The sequence below is a fragment of the Pristiophorus japonicus genome, unplaced genomic scaffold (genome assembly GCF_044704955.1).
Source record: "Pristiophorus japonicus isolate sPriJap1 unplaced genomic scaffold, sPriJap1.hap1 HAP1_SCAFFOLD_45, whole genome shotgun sequence".
Classification (NCBI taxonomy): Eukaryota; Metazoa; Chordata; class Chondrichthyes; family Pristiophoridae; genus Pristiophorus; species Pristiophorus japonicus.
Genome location: NW_027254352.1, coordinates 738396 through 754316, shown reverse-complemented (window position 1 = coordinate 754316; position 15921 = coordinate 738396). Strand labels below are relative to the sequence as shown.

Sequence of the window (15921 nt, the reverse complement as noted above, 5' to 3'; positions counted from 1 at the left end):
CGAGAGTGAAAATTCCCGGAAAAAGGAGAGAATGAAATGGATTTCAGTGGAAGCCTAGACGCACTCAACGCTGTGATTGCGCGGACATGTCTTTGGTGTTCTCCACAAAAACTGCCATTTGCTGCGAACAGATTTCCCTGGCGCGAATGTGATGAGAATTTCGAAACAGCAAGGAGGAAAGACTGGGTTTGTCTGCTTGCTGGCACAGACATTTGCAGCAGCTTCACTGGTGGTCTAGTGGTTAGGATTCGGCGCTTTCACTGCCGCGGCCCCGCTTCGATTCCCGATCAGGGAACATTGTATTTGCGGTGCTTTGAAATGCAATGCTGTTCTTGAAGAAACTTGCAGCTCACCTCGCTGTTGTTGCCCCAACCATCAGCAGCGTGTCGTGATACAACAGACACTTCTGTTTTAAAATCTGCACTAAAAGACAAGATCTCGCTCAACAAGTGGAACTCCAATTGCTGATAGACAACGTAAATTTTGCCAATCATGGCTATCTTTCGTCTTCCAGGTACCTATTTGCGCCACAGCACTCGGACTTATCATCAATCAATGCATTGCCACTGTGGAAATATTCAGCATTTTAAACTTCGCAACGTGTGCAAGACTGGAATCAGGGAATGCCTGGACCATGGGCACTGATAACTTATCCTTGAGCATTCATTTGGCCTGGGCCCCTTCTATATTGAACATTGGCTCACTGCATATCAATGTTTAGCGTTCTCAGGCGATTTCCAAGATCTGAATTTCCCGGCAGAGAATTCATGGAGTTTTTGATCTAACCGAGATTCACCATCACTAACGTTGATTCGCGACTCTTATCTCTCTTCATCATATCACTGCTGAGGACTGAACCTGCTTTAATTTCACTTTGGCTCGGGGTCAGTGCGGCTCAATAGGACTTCGGCCCGTCTCCCTTTCACAACCCATCAGTGCCGAGAACAGAAGAGGGAATTTTGCTGACATGTTATGTTCTGAAACAGTTATAAACTCTCCAGTATATTTCACTGTGTCTTCAGCACTGTGAGATCTAGCCTGGTGTGCAATATTTGTGTCTTTATGAACACTTCAGCAGAATATTAAATGAACATATGGAACTACAATTGCTGATTGACACTGTACGGTTTGCCAACATTTAAGTGCAGTGTGAGAACCATCAAAATGATCATTATTCTTCCATGCACGTTCATGCGCGGCATCACCCTAACAAACCGAGCTGATCACAGCCCGGCGATCAGTCAATTCATTGCCAGTGCGGAAAAATGCAAATTTTCAACTTAGCAACGTGCACAATACCGGAATCAGAGAGTGCCTGGATCGTGGGCAATGATAAGTTAACATGAGCATAAAGATTTTCAATATCATTATACATTACATGAACACATCCGGAGCTCATTGCCCCGAAATGAGGACTGAGTGTGCGGGGCAATTCCTTCCGGGGTTTAAGTTTTCTTTCAAAAAGTTGTGAAAAAGTTTTGCTTCGTTTGCTGTCGGGCCGAAATAGCTCAGTTGGGAGAGCGTTAGACTGAAGGTCTAAAGGTCCCTGGTTCAATCTCGGGTTTCGGCAATATGTGGTGATTTTGCGTTTCCTTCATTTCCAGGGGAGAAGCTGATTTGATGTCGAGACAGTGCTTGAGGGATGGGCTGTTCAGCGGTTGCGTGATGCTAATTTTCGACATGATTTTTTTTAGATTTAGCGCTCTTTTTCTGTTACTTTCTATTTAGACTCTGCCCAGTTTTGTATATGAAGAGTGAACAATGTTTTAGCGATGCGATGTGTTCAATTCTTATGCAGTAACTCTATCACCCAGTGTGTGCCGGATACAAAATGATCTCAGGCTGGGCTTTCACGCAGCCCTGGGGCATTTTGTTGCCGGTTAAATCGGTCGTTTAGGGCGTGGTATTAATAAAGCCAAGAGCGCGGGCCCAATCCCCATATGGGCCATCCCAATTTTTCATAATTTTTATTCGGTTAGTAGTAACTTTTACAATCAAATCTTCATAACGAAACAAATCCACACGGAATCCCAAGGGATGGCAATTATTTGGAACAACAGCCATTGCTTCTTTGCCGACGGTGTGCAGAGCACAACTTTCTGTTTATATGTGTTTCTTGCTTTGCTGATAACCGCTGAACTGGAGACCTGTTCCCGTCAATGGTTATAAGCAGAACAGACATTTAGAACGGTTCTGTCGCCCGGAGATGGGTAAAAGGCTGCAGTTCAGGACAAAAGCACCAAATGAAATGTTCACACGGTACCGAGAGTGAAAATTCCCGGAAAAAGGAGAGAATGAAATGGATTTCAGTGGAAGCCTAGCCGCACTCAACGCTGTGATTGCGCGGACATGTCTTTGGTGTTCTCCACAAAAACTGCCATTTGCTGCGAACAGATTTCCCTTGCGCGAATGTGATGAGAATTTCGAAACAGCAAGGAGGAAAGACTGGGTTTGTCTGCTTGCTGGCACAGACATTTGCAGCAGCTTCCCTGGTGGTCTAGTGGTTAGGATTCGGCGCTTTCACTGCCGCGGCCCCGCTTCGATTCCCGATCAGGGAACATTGTATTTGCGGTGCTTCGAAATGCAATGCTGTTCTTGAAGAAACTTGCAGCTCACCTCGCTGTTGTTGCCCCAACCATCAGCAGCGTGTCGTGATACAACAGACACTTCTGTTTTAAAATCTGCACTAAATGACAAGATCTCGCTCCAGAAGTGGAACTCCAATTGCTGATAGACAACGTAAATTTTGCCAATCATGGCTATCTTTAGTCTTCCAGGTACCTATTTGCGCCACAGCACTCGGGCTTATCATCAATCAATGCATTGCCACTGTGGAAATATTCAGCATTTTAAACTTCGCAACGTGTGCAAGACTGGAATCAGGGAATGCCTGGACCATGGGCTCTGATAACATATCCTTGAGCATTCATTTAGCCTATATTGAACATTGGCTCACTGCATATCAATGTTTAGCGTTCTCAGGCGATTTCCATGATCTGAATTTCCCGGCAGAGAATTCATGGAGTTTTTGATCTAACCGAGATTCACCATCACTAACGTTGATTCGCGACTCTTATCTCTCTTCATCATATCACTGCTAAGGACTGAACCTGCTTTAATTTCACTTTGGCTCGGGGTCAGTGCGGCTCAATAGGACTTCGGCCCGTCTCCCTTTCACAACCCATCAGTGCCGAGAACAGAAGAGGGAATTTTGCTGAATGTTATGTTCTGAAACAGTTATAAACTCTCCAGTATATTTCACTGTGTCTTCAGCACTGTGAGATCTAGCCTGGTGTGCAATCTTTGTGTCTTTATGAACACTTCAGCAGAATATTAAATGTACATATGGAACTACAATTGCTGATTGACACTGTACGGTTTGCCAACATTTAAGTACAGTGTGAGAACAATCAAAATGATCATTATTCTTCCATGTACGTTCATGCGCGGCATCACGCGAAGAAAACGAGCTGATCACAGCCCGGCGATCAGTCAATTCATTGCCAGTGCGGAAAAATGCAAATTTTCAACTTAGCAACGTGCACAATACCGGAATCAGAGAGTGCCTGGATCGTGGGCAATGATAAGTTAACATGAGCATTAAGATTTTCAATATCATTATACATTAAATGAACACATCCGGAGCTCATTGCCCCGAAATGAGGACTGAGTGTGCGGGGCAATTCCTTCCGGGGTTTAAGTTTTCTTTCAAAAAGTTGTGAGAAAGTTTTGCTTCGTTTGCTGTCGGGCCGAAATAGCTCAGTTGGGAGAGCGTTAGACTGAAGGTCTAAAGGTCGCTGGTTCAATCTCGGGTTTCGGCAATATGTGGTGATTTTGCGTTTCCTTCATTTCCAGGGGAGAAGCTGATTTGATGTCGAGACAGTGCTTGAGGGATGGGCTGTTCAGCGGTTGCGTGATGCTAATTTTCGACATGATTTTTTTTAGATTCAGCGCTCTTTTTCTGTTACTTTCTATTTAGACTCTGCCCAGTTTTGTATATGAAGAGTGAACAATGTTTTAGCGATGCGATGTGTTCAATTCTTATGCAGTAACTCTATCACCCAGTGTGTGCCGGATACAAAATGATCTCAGGCTGGACTTTCACGCAGCCCTGGGGCATTTTGTTGCCGGTTAAATCGGTCGTTTAGGGCGTGGTATTAATAAAGCCAAGAGCGCGGGCCCAATCCCCATATGGGCCATCCCAATTTTTCATAATTTTTATTCGGTTAGTAGTAACTTTTACAATCAAATCTTCATAACGAAACAAATCCACACGGAATCCCAAGGGATGGCAATTATTTGGAACAACAGCCATTGCTTCTTTGCCGACGGTGTGCAGAGCACAACTTTCTGTTTATATGTGTTTCTTGCTTTGCTGATAACCGCTGAACTGGAGACCTGTTCCCGTCAATAGTTATAAGCAGAACAGACATTTAGAACGGTTCTGTCGCCCGGAGATGGGCAAAAGGCTGCAGTTCAGGACAAAAGCACCAAATGAAATGTTCACACGGTACCGAGAGTGAAAATTCCCGGAAAAAGGAGAGAATGAAATGGATTTCAGTGGAAGCCTAGCCGCACTCAACGCTGTGATTGCGCGGACATGTCTTTGGTGTTCTCCACAAAAACTGCCATTTGCTGCGAACAGATTTCCCTGGCGCGAATGTGATGAGAATTTCGAAACAGCAAGGAGGAAAGACTGGGTTTGTCTGCTTGCTGGCACAGACATTTGCAGCTGCTTCCCTGGTGGTCTAGTGGTTAGGATTCGGCGCTTTCACTGCCGCGGCCCCGCTTCGATTCCCGATCAGGGAACATTGTATTTGCGGTGCTTCGAAATGCAATGCTGTTCTTGAAGAAACTTGCAGCTCACCTCGCTGTTGTTGCCCCAACCATCAGCAGCGTGTCGTGATACAACAGACACTTCTGTTTTAAAATCTGCACTAAATGACAAGATCTCGCTCCAGAAGTGGAACTCCAATTGCTGATAGACAACGTAAATTTTGCCAATCATGGCTATCTTTAGTCTTCCAGGTACCTATTTGCGCCACAGCACTCGGGCTTATCATCAATCAATGCATTGCCACTGTGGAAATATTCAGCATTTTAAACTTCGCAACGTGTGCAAGACTGGAATCAGGGAATGCCTGGACCATGGGCTCTGATAACATATCCTTGAGCATTCATTTAGCCTATATTGAACATTGGCTCACTGCATATCAATGTTTAGCGTTCTCAGGCGATTTCCAAGATCTGAATTTCCCGGCAGAGAATTCATGGAGTTTTTGATCTAACCGAGATTCACCATCACTAACGTTGATTCGCGACTCTTATCTCTCTTCATCATATCACTGCTAAGGACTGAACCTGCTTTAATTTCACTTTGGCTCGGGGTCAGTGCGGCTCAATAGGACTTCGGCCCGTCTCCCTTTCACAACCCATCAGTGCCGAGAACAGAAGAGGGAATTTTGCTGAATGTTATGTTCTGAAACAGTTATAAACTCTCCAGTATATTTCACTGTGTCTTCAGCACTGTGAGATCTAGCCTGGTGTGCAATCTTTGTGTCTTTATGAACACTTCAGCAGAATATTAAATGTACATATGGAACTACAATTGCTGATTGACACTGTACGGTTTGCCAACATTTAAGTACAGTGTGAGAACAATCAAAATGATCATTATTCTTCCATGTACGTTCATGCGCGGCATCACCCGAACAAAACGAGCTGATCACAGCCCGGCGATCAGTCAATTCATTGCCAGTGCGGAAAAATGCAAATTTTCAATCCGTGGTTCAATCCCGGGTTATTTTGCGTTTCCTTCATTTTAAGGGGAGAAGCTGGTTTGATATCGAGACAGTGCTTGAGGGATGGGCTGTTCAGCGGTTGCGTGATACTAATTTTCGACATGATTTTTTTTAGATTCAGCGCTCTTTTTCTGTTACATTCTATTATTACTCTGCCCAGTTTTGTATATGAAGAGTGAACAATGTTTTAGCGATGCGATGTGTTCAATTCTTATGCAGTAACTCTATCACCCAGTGTGTGCCGGATACAAAATGATCTCAGGCTGGGCTTTCACGCAGCCCTGGGGCATTTTGTTGCCGGTTAAATCGGTCGTTTAGGGCGTGGTATTAATAAAGCCAAGAGCGCGGGCCCGATCCCCATATGGGCCATCCCAATTTTTCATAATTTTTATTCGGTTAGTCGTAACTTTTACAATCAAATCTTCATAACGAAACAAATCCACACGGAATCCCAAGGGATGGCAATTATTTGGAACAACAGCCATTGCTTCTTTGCCGACGGTGTGCAGAGCACAACTTTCTGTTTATATGTTTTTCTTGCTTTGCTGATAACCGCTGAACTGGAGACCTGTTCCCGTCAATGGTTATAAGCAGAACAGACATTTAGAACGGTTCTGTCGCCCGGAGATGGGCAAAAGGCTGCAGTTCAGTACAAAAGCACCAAATGAAATGTTCACACGGTACCGAGATGAAAATTCCCGGAAAAAGGAGAGAATGAAATGGATTTCAGTGGAAGCCTAGCCGCACTTAACGCTGTGATTGCGCGGACATGTCTTTGGTGTTCTCCACAAAAACTGCCATTTGCTGTGAACAGATTTCCCTGGCGCGAATGTGATTAGAATTTCTAAACAGCAAGGAGGACAGACTGGGTTGGTCTGCTTGCTGGCACAGACATTTGCAGCAGCTTCACTGGTGGTCTCCTGGTTAGGATTCAGCGCTTTCACCGCAGCGGCCCGGGTTCGATTGCCGGTCAGGGAACATTGTATTTGCGGTGCTTCGAAATGCAATGCTGTTCCTGAAGAAACTTGCAGCTCACCTCGTGGTTGTTGCCCCAACCATCAGCAGCGTGTCGTGATACAACAGACACTTCTGTTTTAAAATCTGCACGAAATGACAAGATCTCGCTCAACAAGTGGAACTCCAATTGCTGATCGACAACGTAAATTTTGCCAATCATGGCTATCTTTAGTCTTCCAGGTACCTATTTGCGCCACAGCACTCGGGTTTAGCATCAATCAATGCATTGCCACTGTGGCAATATTCAGCATTTTAAACTTCGCAACGTGTGCAAGACTGGAATCAGGGAATGCCTGGACCATGGGCTCTGATAACTTATCCTTGAGCATTCATTTAGCCTATATTGAACATTGGCTCACTGCATATCAATGTTTAGCGTTCTCAGGCGATTTTCAAGATCTGAATTTCCCGGCAGAGAATTCATGGAGTTTTTGATCTAACCGAGATTCACCATCACTAACGTTGATTCGCGACTCTTATCTCTCTTGATCATATCACTGCTAAGGACTGAACCTGCTTTAATTTCACTTTGGCTCGGGGTCAGTGCGGCTCAATAGGACTTCGGCCCGTCTCCCTTTCACAACCCATCAGTGCCGAGAACAGAAGAGGGAATTTTGCTGAAATGTTATGTTCTGAAACAGTTATAAACTCTCCATTATATTTCACTGTGTCTTCAGCACTGTGAGATCTAGCCTGGTGTGCAATCTTTGTGTCTTTATGAACACTTCAGCAGAATATTAAATGAACATATGGAAAAACAATTGCTGATTGACACTGTACGGTTTGCCAACATTTAAGTGCAGTGTGAGAACAATCAAAATGATCATTATTCTTCCATGTACGTTCATGCGCGGCATCACGCGAAGAAAACGAGCTGATCACAGCCCGGCGATCAGTCAATTCATTGCCAGTGCGGAAAAATGCAAATTTTCAACTTAGCAACGTGCACAATACCGGAATCAGAGAGTGCCTGGATCGTGGGCAATGATAAGTTAACATGAGCATTATGATTTTCAATATCATTATACATTACATGAACACATCCGGAGCTCATTGCCCCGAAATGAGGACTGAGTGTGCGGGGCAATTCCTTCCGGGGTTTAAGTTTTCTTACAAAAAGGTGTGAGAAAGTTTTGATACGTTTTCTGTCGGGCCGAAATAGCTCAGTTGGGAGAGCGTTAGACTGAAGATCTAAAGGTCCGTGGTTCAATCCCGGGTTTTGGCAATATGTGGTTATTTTGCGTTTCCTTCATTTTAAGGGGAGAAGCTGGTTTGATATCGAGACAGTGCTTGAGGGATGGGCTGTTCAGCGGTTGCGTGATACTAATTTTCGACATGATTTTTTTTAGATTCAGCGCTCTTTTTCTGTTACTTTCTATTATTACTCTGCCCAGTTTTGTATATGAAGAGTGAACAATGTTTTAGCGATGCGATGTGTTCAATTCTTGTGCAGTAACTCTATCACCCAGTGTGTGCCGGATACAAAATCATCTCAGGCTGGGCTTTCACGCAGCCCTGGGGCATTTTGTTGCCGGTTAAATCGGTCGTTTAGGGCGTGGTATTAATAAAGCCAAGAGCGCGGGCCCGATCCCCATATGGGCCATCCCAATTTTTCATAATTTTTATTCGGTTAAGTGTAACTTTTACAATCAAATCTTCATAATGAAACAAATCCACACGGAATCCCAAGGGATGGCAATTATTTGGAATAACAGCCATTGCTTCTTTGCCAACGGTGTGCAGAGCACAACTTTCTGTTTATACGTGTTTCTTGCTTTGCTGATAACCGCTGAACTGGAGACCTGTTCCCGTCAATGGTTATAAGCAGAACAGACATTTAGAACGGTTCTGTCGCCCGGAGATGGGCAAAAGGCTGCAGTTCAGGACAAAAGCACCAAATGAAATGTTCACACGGTACCGAGATTGAAAATTCCCGAAAAAGGAGAGAATGAAATGGATTTCAGTGGAAGCCTAGCCGCACTTAACGCTGTGATTGCGCGGACATGTCTTTGGTGTTCTCCACAAAAACTGCCATTTGCTGCGAACAGATTTCCCTGGCGCGAATGTGATGAGAATTTCGAAAAAGCAAGGAGGAAAGACTGGGTTGGTCTGCTTGCTGGCACAGACATTTGCAGCAGCTTCCCTGGTGGTCTAGTGGTTAGGATTCGGCGCTTTCACGGCCACGGCCCGGGTTCGATTCCCGGTCAGGGGACATTGTATTTGCGGTGCTTCGAAATGCAATGCTGTTCCTGAAGAAACTTGCAGCTCACCTCGTGGTTGTTGCCCCAACCATCAGCAGCGTGTCGTGATACAACAGACACTTCTGTTTTACAATCTGCACGAAATGACAAGATCTCGCTCAACAAGTGGAACTCCAATTGCTGATCGACAACGTAAATTTTGCCAATCATGGCTATCTTCAGTCTTCCAGGTACCTATTTGCGCCACAGCACTCGGGCTTAGCATCAATCAATGCATTGCCACTGTGGCAATATTCAGCATTTTAAACTTCGCAACGTGTGCAAGACTGGAATCAGGGAATGCCTGGACCATGGGCTCTGATAACTTACCCTTGAGCATTCATTTAGCCTATATTGAACATTGGCTCACTGCATATCAATGTTTAGCGTTCTCAGGCGATTTTCAAGATCTGAATTTCCCGGCAGAGAATTCATGGAGTTTTTGATCTAACCGAGATTCACCATCACTAACGTTGATTCGCGACTCTTATCTCTCTTGATCATATCACTGCTAAGGACTGAACCTGCTTTAATTTCACTTTGGCTCGGGGTCAGTGCGGCTCAATAGGACTTCGGCCCATCTCCCTTTCACAACCCATCAGTGCCGAGAACAGAAGAGGGAATTTTGCTGAAATGTTATGTTCTGAAACAGTTATAAACTCTCCATTATATTTCACTGTGTCTTCAGCACTGTGAGATCTAGCCTGGTGTGCAATCTTTGTGTCTTTATGAACACTTCAGCAGAATATTAAATGAACATATGGAAAAACAATTGCTGATTGACACTGTACGGTTTGCCAACATTTAAGTGCAGTGTGAGAACAATCAAAATGATCATTATTCATCCATGTACGTTCATGCGCGGCATCACGCGAAGAAAACGAGCTGATCACAGCCCGGCGATCAGTCAATTCATTGCCAGTGCGGAAAAATGCAAATTTTCAACTTAGCAACGTGCACAATACCGGAATCAGAGAGTGCCTGGATCGTGGGCAATGATAAGTTAACATGAGCATAAAGATTTTCAATATCATTATACATTACATGAACACATCCGGAGCTCATTGCCCCGAAATGAGGACTGAGTGTGCGGGGCAATTCCTTCCGGGGTTTAAGTTTTCTTACAAAAAGGTGTGAGAAAGTTTTGATTCGTTTTCTGTCGGGCCGAAATAGCTCAGTTGGGAGAGCGTTAGACTGAAGATCTAAAGGTCCGTGGTTCAATCCCGGGTTTTGGCAATATGTGGTTATTTTGCGTTTCCTTCATTTTAAGGGGAGAAGCTGGTTTGATATCGAGACAGTGCTTGAGGGATGGGCTGTTCAGCGGTTGCGTGATACTAATTTTCGACATGATTTTTTTTAGATTCAGCGCTCTTTTTCTGTTACTTTCTATTATTACTCTGCCCAGTTTTGTATATGAAGAGTGAACAATGTTTTAGCGATGCGATGTGTTCAATTCTTGTGCAGTAACTCTATCACCCAGTGTGTGCCGGATACAAAATCATCTCAGGCTGGGCTTTCACGCAGCCCTGGGGCATTTTGTTGCCGGTTAAATCGGTCGTTTAGGGCGTGGTATTAATAAAGCCAAGAGCGCGGGCCCGATCCCCATATGGGCCATCCCAATTTTTCATAATTTTTATTCGGTTAAGTGTAACTTTTACAATCAAATCTTCATAACGAAACAAATCCACACGGAATCCCAAGGGATGGCAATTATTTGGAATAACAGCCATTGCTTCTTTGCCAACGGTGTGCAGAGCACAACTTTCTGTTTATACGTGTTTCTTGCTTTGCTGATAACCGCTGAACTGGAGACCTGTTCCCGTCAATGGTTATAAGCAGAACAGACATTTAGAACGGTTCTGTCGCCCGGAGATGGGCAAAAGGCTGCAGTTCAGGACAAAAGCACCAAATGAAATGTTCACACGGTACCGAGATTGAAAATTCCCGAAAAAGGAGAGAATGAAATGGATTTCAGTGGAAGCCTAGCCGCACTTAACGCTGTGATTGCGCGGACATGTCTTTGGTGTTCTCCACAAAAACTGCCATTTGCTGCGAACAGATTTCCCTGGCGCGAATGTGATGAGAATTTCGAAAAAGCAAGGAGGAAAGACTGGGTTGGTCTGCTTGCTGGCACAGACATTTGCAGCAGCTTCCCTGGTGGTCTAGTGGTTAGGATTCGGCGCTTTCACGGCCACGGCCCGGGTTCGATTCCCGGTCAGGGGACATTGTATTTGCGGTGCTTCGAAATGCAATGCTGTTCCTGAAGAAACTTGCAGCTCACCTCGTGGTTGTTGCCCCAACCATCAGCAGCGTGTCGTGATACAACAGACACTTCTGTTTTACAATCTGCACGAAATGACAAGATCTCGCTCAACAAGTGGAACTCCAATTGCTGATCGACAACGTAAATTTTGCCAATCATGGCTATCTTCAGTCTTCCAGGTACCTATTTGCGCCACAGCCCTCGGACTTATCATCAATCAATGCATTGCCACTGTGGAAATATTCAGCATTTTAAACTTCGCAACGTGTGCAAGACTGGAATCAGGGAATGCCTGGACCATGGGCACTGATAACTTATCCTTGAGCATTCATTTGGCCTGGGCCCCTTCTATATTGAACATTGGCTCACTGCATATCAATGTTTAGCGTTCTCAGGCGATTTCCAAGATCTGAATTTCCCGGCAGAGAATTCATGGAGTTTTTGATCCAACCGAGATTCACCATCACTAACGTTGATTCGCGACTCTTATCTCTCTTCATCATATCACTGCTAAGGACTGAACCTGCTTTAATTTCAATTTGGCTCGGGGTCAGTGCGGCTCAATAGGACTTCGGCCCGTCTCCCTTTCACAACCCATCAGTGCCGAGAACAGATGAGGGAATTTTGCTGACATGTTATGTTCTGAAACAGTTATAAACTCTCCATTATATTTCACTGTTTCTTCAGCACTGTGAGATCTAGCCTGGTGTGCAATCTTTGTGTATTTATGAACACTTCAGCAGAATATTAAATGAACATATGGAACTACAATTGCTGATTGAAACTGTACGGTTTGCCAACATTTAAGTGCAGTGTGAGAACAATCAAAATGATCATTATTCTTCCATGCACGTTCATGCGCGGCATCACCCAAACAAACCGAGCTGATCACAGCCCGGCGATCAGTCAATTCATTGCCAGTGCGGAAAAATGCAAATTTTCAACTTAGCAAAGTACACAATACCGGAATCAGAGAGTGCCTGGATCGTGGGCAATGATAAGTTAACATGAGCACAAAGATTTTCAATATCATTATACATTACATGAACACATCCGGAGCTCATTGCCCCGAAATGAGGACTGTGTGTGCGGGGCAATTCCTTCCGGGGTTTAAGTTTTATTTCAAAAAGGTGTGAGAAAGTATTGCTTCGTTTTCTGTCGAGCCGAAATAGCTCAGTTGGGAGAGCGTTAGACTGAAGATCTAAAGGTCCCTGGTTCAATCCCGGGTTTCGGCAATATCTGGAGATTTTGCGTTTCCTTCGTTTTAAGGGGAGAAGCTGGTTTGATATCGAGACAGTGCTTGAGGGATGGGCTGTTCAGTGGTTGCGTGATACTAATTTTCGACATGATTTTTTTTAGATTCAGCGCTCTTTTTCTGTTACTTTCTATTTATACTCTGCCCAGTTTTGTATATGAAGAGTGAACAATGTTTTAGCGATGCGATGTGTTCAATTCTTATGCAGTAACTCTATCACCCAGTGTGTGCCGTATACAAAATCATCTCAGGCTGGCCTTTAACGCAGCCCTGGGGCATTTTGTTGCCGGTTAAATCGGTCGTTTAGGGCGTGGTATTAATAAAGCCAAGAGCGCGGGCCCAATCCCCATATGGGCCATCCCAATTTTTCATAATTTTTATTCGGTTAGTAGTAACTTTTACAATCAAATCTTCATAACGAAACAAATCCACACGGAATCCCAAGGGATGGCAATTATTTGGAACAACAGCCATTGCTTCTTTGCCGACGGTGTGCAGAGCACAACTTTCTGTTTATATGTGTTTCTTGCTTTGCTGATAACCGCTGAACTGGAGACCTGTTCCCGTCAATGGTTATAAGCAGAACAGACATTTAGAACGGTTCTGTCGCCCGGAGATGGGCAAAAGGCTGCAGTTCAGGACAAAAGCACCAAATGAAATGTTCACACGGTACCGAGAGTGAAAATTCCCGGAAAAAGGAGAGAATGAAATGGATTTCAGTGGAAGCCTAGCCGCACTTAACGCTGTGATTGCGCGGACATGTCTTTGGTGTTCTCCACAAAAACTGCCATTTGCTGCGTACAGATTTCCCTGGCGCGAATGTGATGAGAATTTCGAAACAGCAAGGAGGAAAGACTGGGTTGGTCTGCTTGCTGGCACAGACATTTGCAGCAGCTTCCCTGGTGGTCTAGTGGTTAGGATTCGGCGCTTTCACTGCCGCGGCCCCGCTTCGATTCCCGATCAGGGAACATTGTATTTGCGGTGCTTCGAAATGCAACGCTGTTCTTGAAGAAACTTGCAGCTCACCTCGCTGTTGTTGCCCCAACCATCAGCAGGGTGTCGTGATACAACAGACACTTCTGTTTTAAAATCTGCACGAAATGACAAGATCTCGCTCAACAAGTGGAACTCCAATTGCTGATAGACAACGTAAATTTTGCCAATCATGGCTATCTTTAGTCTTCCAGGTACCTATTTGCGCCAAAGCACTCGGGCTTATCATCAATCAATGCATTGCCAATGTGGAAATATTCAGCATTTTAAACTTCGCAACGTGTGCAAGACTGGAATCAGGGAATGCCTGGACCATGGGCTCTGATAACATATCCTTGAGCATTCATTTAGCCTATATTGAACATTGGCTCACTGCATATCAATGTTTAGCGTTCTCAGGCGATTTCCAAGATCTGAATTTCCCGGCAGAGAATTCATGGAGTTTTTGATCTAACCGAGATTCACCATCACTAACGTTGATTCGCGACTCTTAACTCTCTTCATCATATCACTGCTAAGGACTGAACCTGCTTTAATTTCACTTTGGCTCGGGGTCAGTGCGGCTCAATAGGACTTCGGCCCGTCTCCCTTTCACAACCCATCAGTGCCGAGAACAGAAGAGGGAATTTTGCTGAAATGTTATGTTCTGAAACAGTTATAAACTCTCCAGTATATTTCACTGTGTCTTCAGCACTGTGAGATCTAGCCTGGTGTGCAATCTTTGTGTCTTTATGAACACTTCAGCAGAATATTAAATGAACATATGGAACTACAATTGCTGATTGACACTGTACGGTTTGCCAACATTTAAGTGCAGTGTGAGAACAATCAAAAAGATAATTATTCTTCCATGTACGTTCAGGCGCGGCATCACCCGAACAAAACGAGCTGATCACAGCCCGGCGATCAGTCAATTCATTGCCAGTGCGGAAAAATACAAATTTTCAACTTAGCAACGTGCACAATACCGGAATCAGAGAGTGCCTGGATGGTGGGCAATGATAAGTTAACATGAGCATTAAGATTTTCAATATCATTATGCATTACATGAACACATCCGGAGCTCATTGCCCCAAAATGAGGACTGAGTGTGCGGGGCAATTCCTTCCGGGGTTTAAGTTTTCTTTCAAAAAGGTGTGAGAAAGTTTTGATTCGTTTTCTGTCGTGCCGAAATAGCTCAGTTGGGAGAGCGTTAGACTGAAGATCTAAAGGTCCGTGGTTCAATCCCGGGTTTTGGCAATATGTGGTTATTTTGCGTTTCCTTCATTTTAAAGGGAGAAGCTGGTTTGATATCGAGACAGTGCTTGAGGGATGGGCTGTTCAGCGGTTGCGTGATACTAATTTTCGACATGATTTTTTTTAGATTCAGCGCTCTTTTTCTGTTACATTCTATTATTACTCTGCCCAGTTTTGTATATGAAGAGTGAACAATGTTTTAGCGATGCGATGTGTTCAATTCTTATGCAGTAACTCTATCACCCAGTGTGTGCCGGTTACAAAATGATCTCAGGCTGGGCTTTCACGCAGCCCTGGGGCATTTTGTTGCCGGTTAAATCGGTCGTTTAGGGCGTGGTATTAACAAAGCCAAGAGCGCGGGCCCGATCCCCATATGGGCCATCCCAATTTTTCATAATTTTTATTCGGTTAGTCGTAACTTTTACAATCAAATCTTCATAACGAAACAAATCCACACGGAATCCCAAGGGATGGCAATTATTTGGAACAACAGCCATTGCTTCTTTGCCGACGGTGTGCAGAGCACAACTTTCTGTTTATATGTGTTTCTTGCTTTGCTGATAACCGCTGAACTGGAGACCTGTTCCCGTCAATGGTTATAAGCAGAACAGACATTTAGAACGGTTCTGTCGCCCGGAGATGGGCAAAAGGCTGCAGTTCAGTACAAAAGCACCAAATGAAATGTTCACACGGTACCGAGAGTGAAAATTCCCGGAAAAAGGAGAGAATGAAATGGATTTCAGTGGAAGACTAGCCGCACTTAACGCTGCGATTGCGCGGACATGTCTTTGGTGTTCTCCACAAAAACTGCCATTTGCTGCGAACAGATTTCCCTGGCGCGAATTTGATTAGAATTTCGAAACAGCAAGGAGGACAGACTGGGTTGGTCTGCTTGCTGGCACAGACATTTGCAGCAGCTTCACTGGTGGTCTAGTGGTTAGTATTCAGCGCTTTCACCGCCGCGGCCCGGGTTCGATTCCCGGTCAGGGAACATTGTATTTACGGTGCTTCGAAATGCAATGCTGTTCCTGAAGAAACTTGCAGCTCACCTCGTTGTTGTTGCCCCAACCATCAGCAGCGTGTCGTGATACAACAGACACTTCTGTTTTAAAATCT

The 15921-nt window shown here is 44.5% G+C and overlaps 6 non-coding genes and 1 pseudogene across 6 annotated transcripts; 6 read left to right on the top strand and 1 right to left on the bottom strand.

Moving 5' to 3' along the window:
- LOC139251826 (zinc finger protein 271-like) overlaps window positions 1-15921 on the bottom strand; it is a 315853-nt pseudogene that overhangs the window by 181795 nt on the left and 118137 nt on the right.
- Window positions 1498-1570, top strand: trnaf-gaa (transfer RNA phenylalanine (anticodon GAA)). The gene has a single exon. It is a non-coding gene; the product is annotated as a tRNA-Phe (tRNA).
- On the top strand, window positions 3749-3821 carry trnaf-gaa (transfer RNA phenylalanine (anticodon GAA)). Its single transcript has one exon. It is a non-coding gene; the product is annotated as a tRNA-Phe (tRNA).
- trnaf-gaa (transfer RNA phenylalanine (anticodon GAA)) lies at window positions 7971-8043 on the top strand. The gene has a single exon. It is a non-coding gene; the product is annotated as a tRNA-Phe (tRNA).
- trnaf-gaa (transfer RNA phenylalanine (anticodon GAA)) lies at window positions 10222-10294 on the top strand. Its single transcript has one exon. It is a non-coding gene; the product is annotated as a tRNA-Phe (tRNA).
- trnaf-gaa (transfer RNA phenylalanine (anticodon GAA)) lies at window positions 12484-12556 on the top strand. The gene has a single exon. It is a non-coding gene; the product is annotated as a tRNA-Phe (tRNA).
- trnaf-gaa (transfer RNA phenylalanine (anticodon GAA)) lies at window positions 14736-14808 on the top strand. Its single transcript has one exon. It is a non-coding gene; the product is annotated as a tRNA-Phe (tRNA).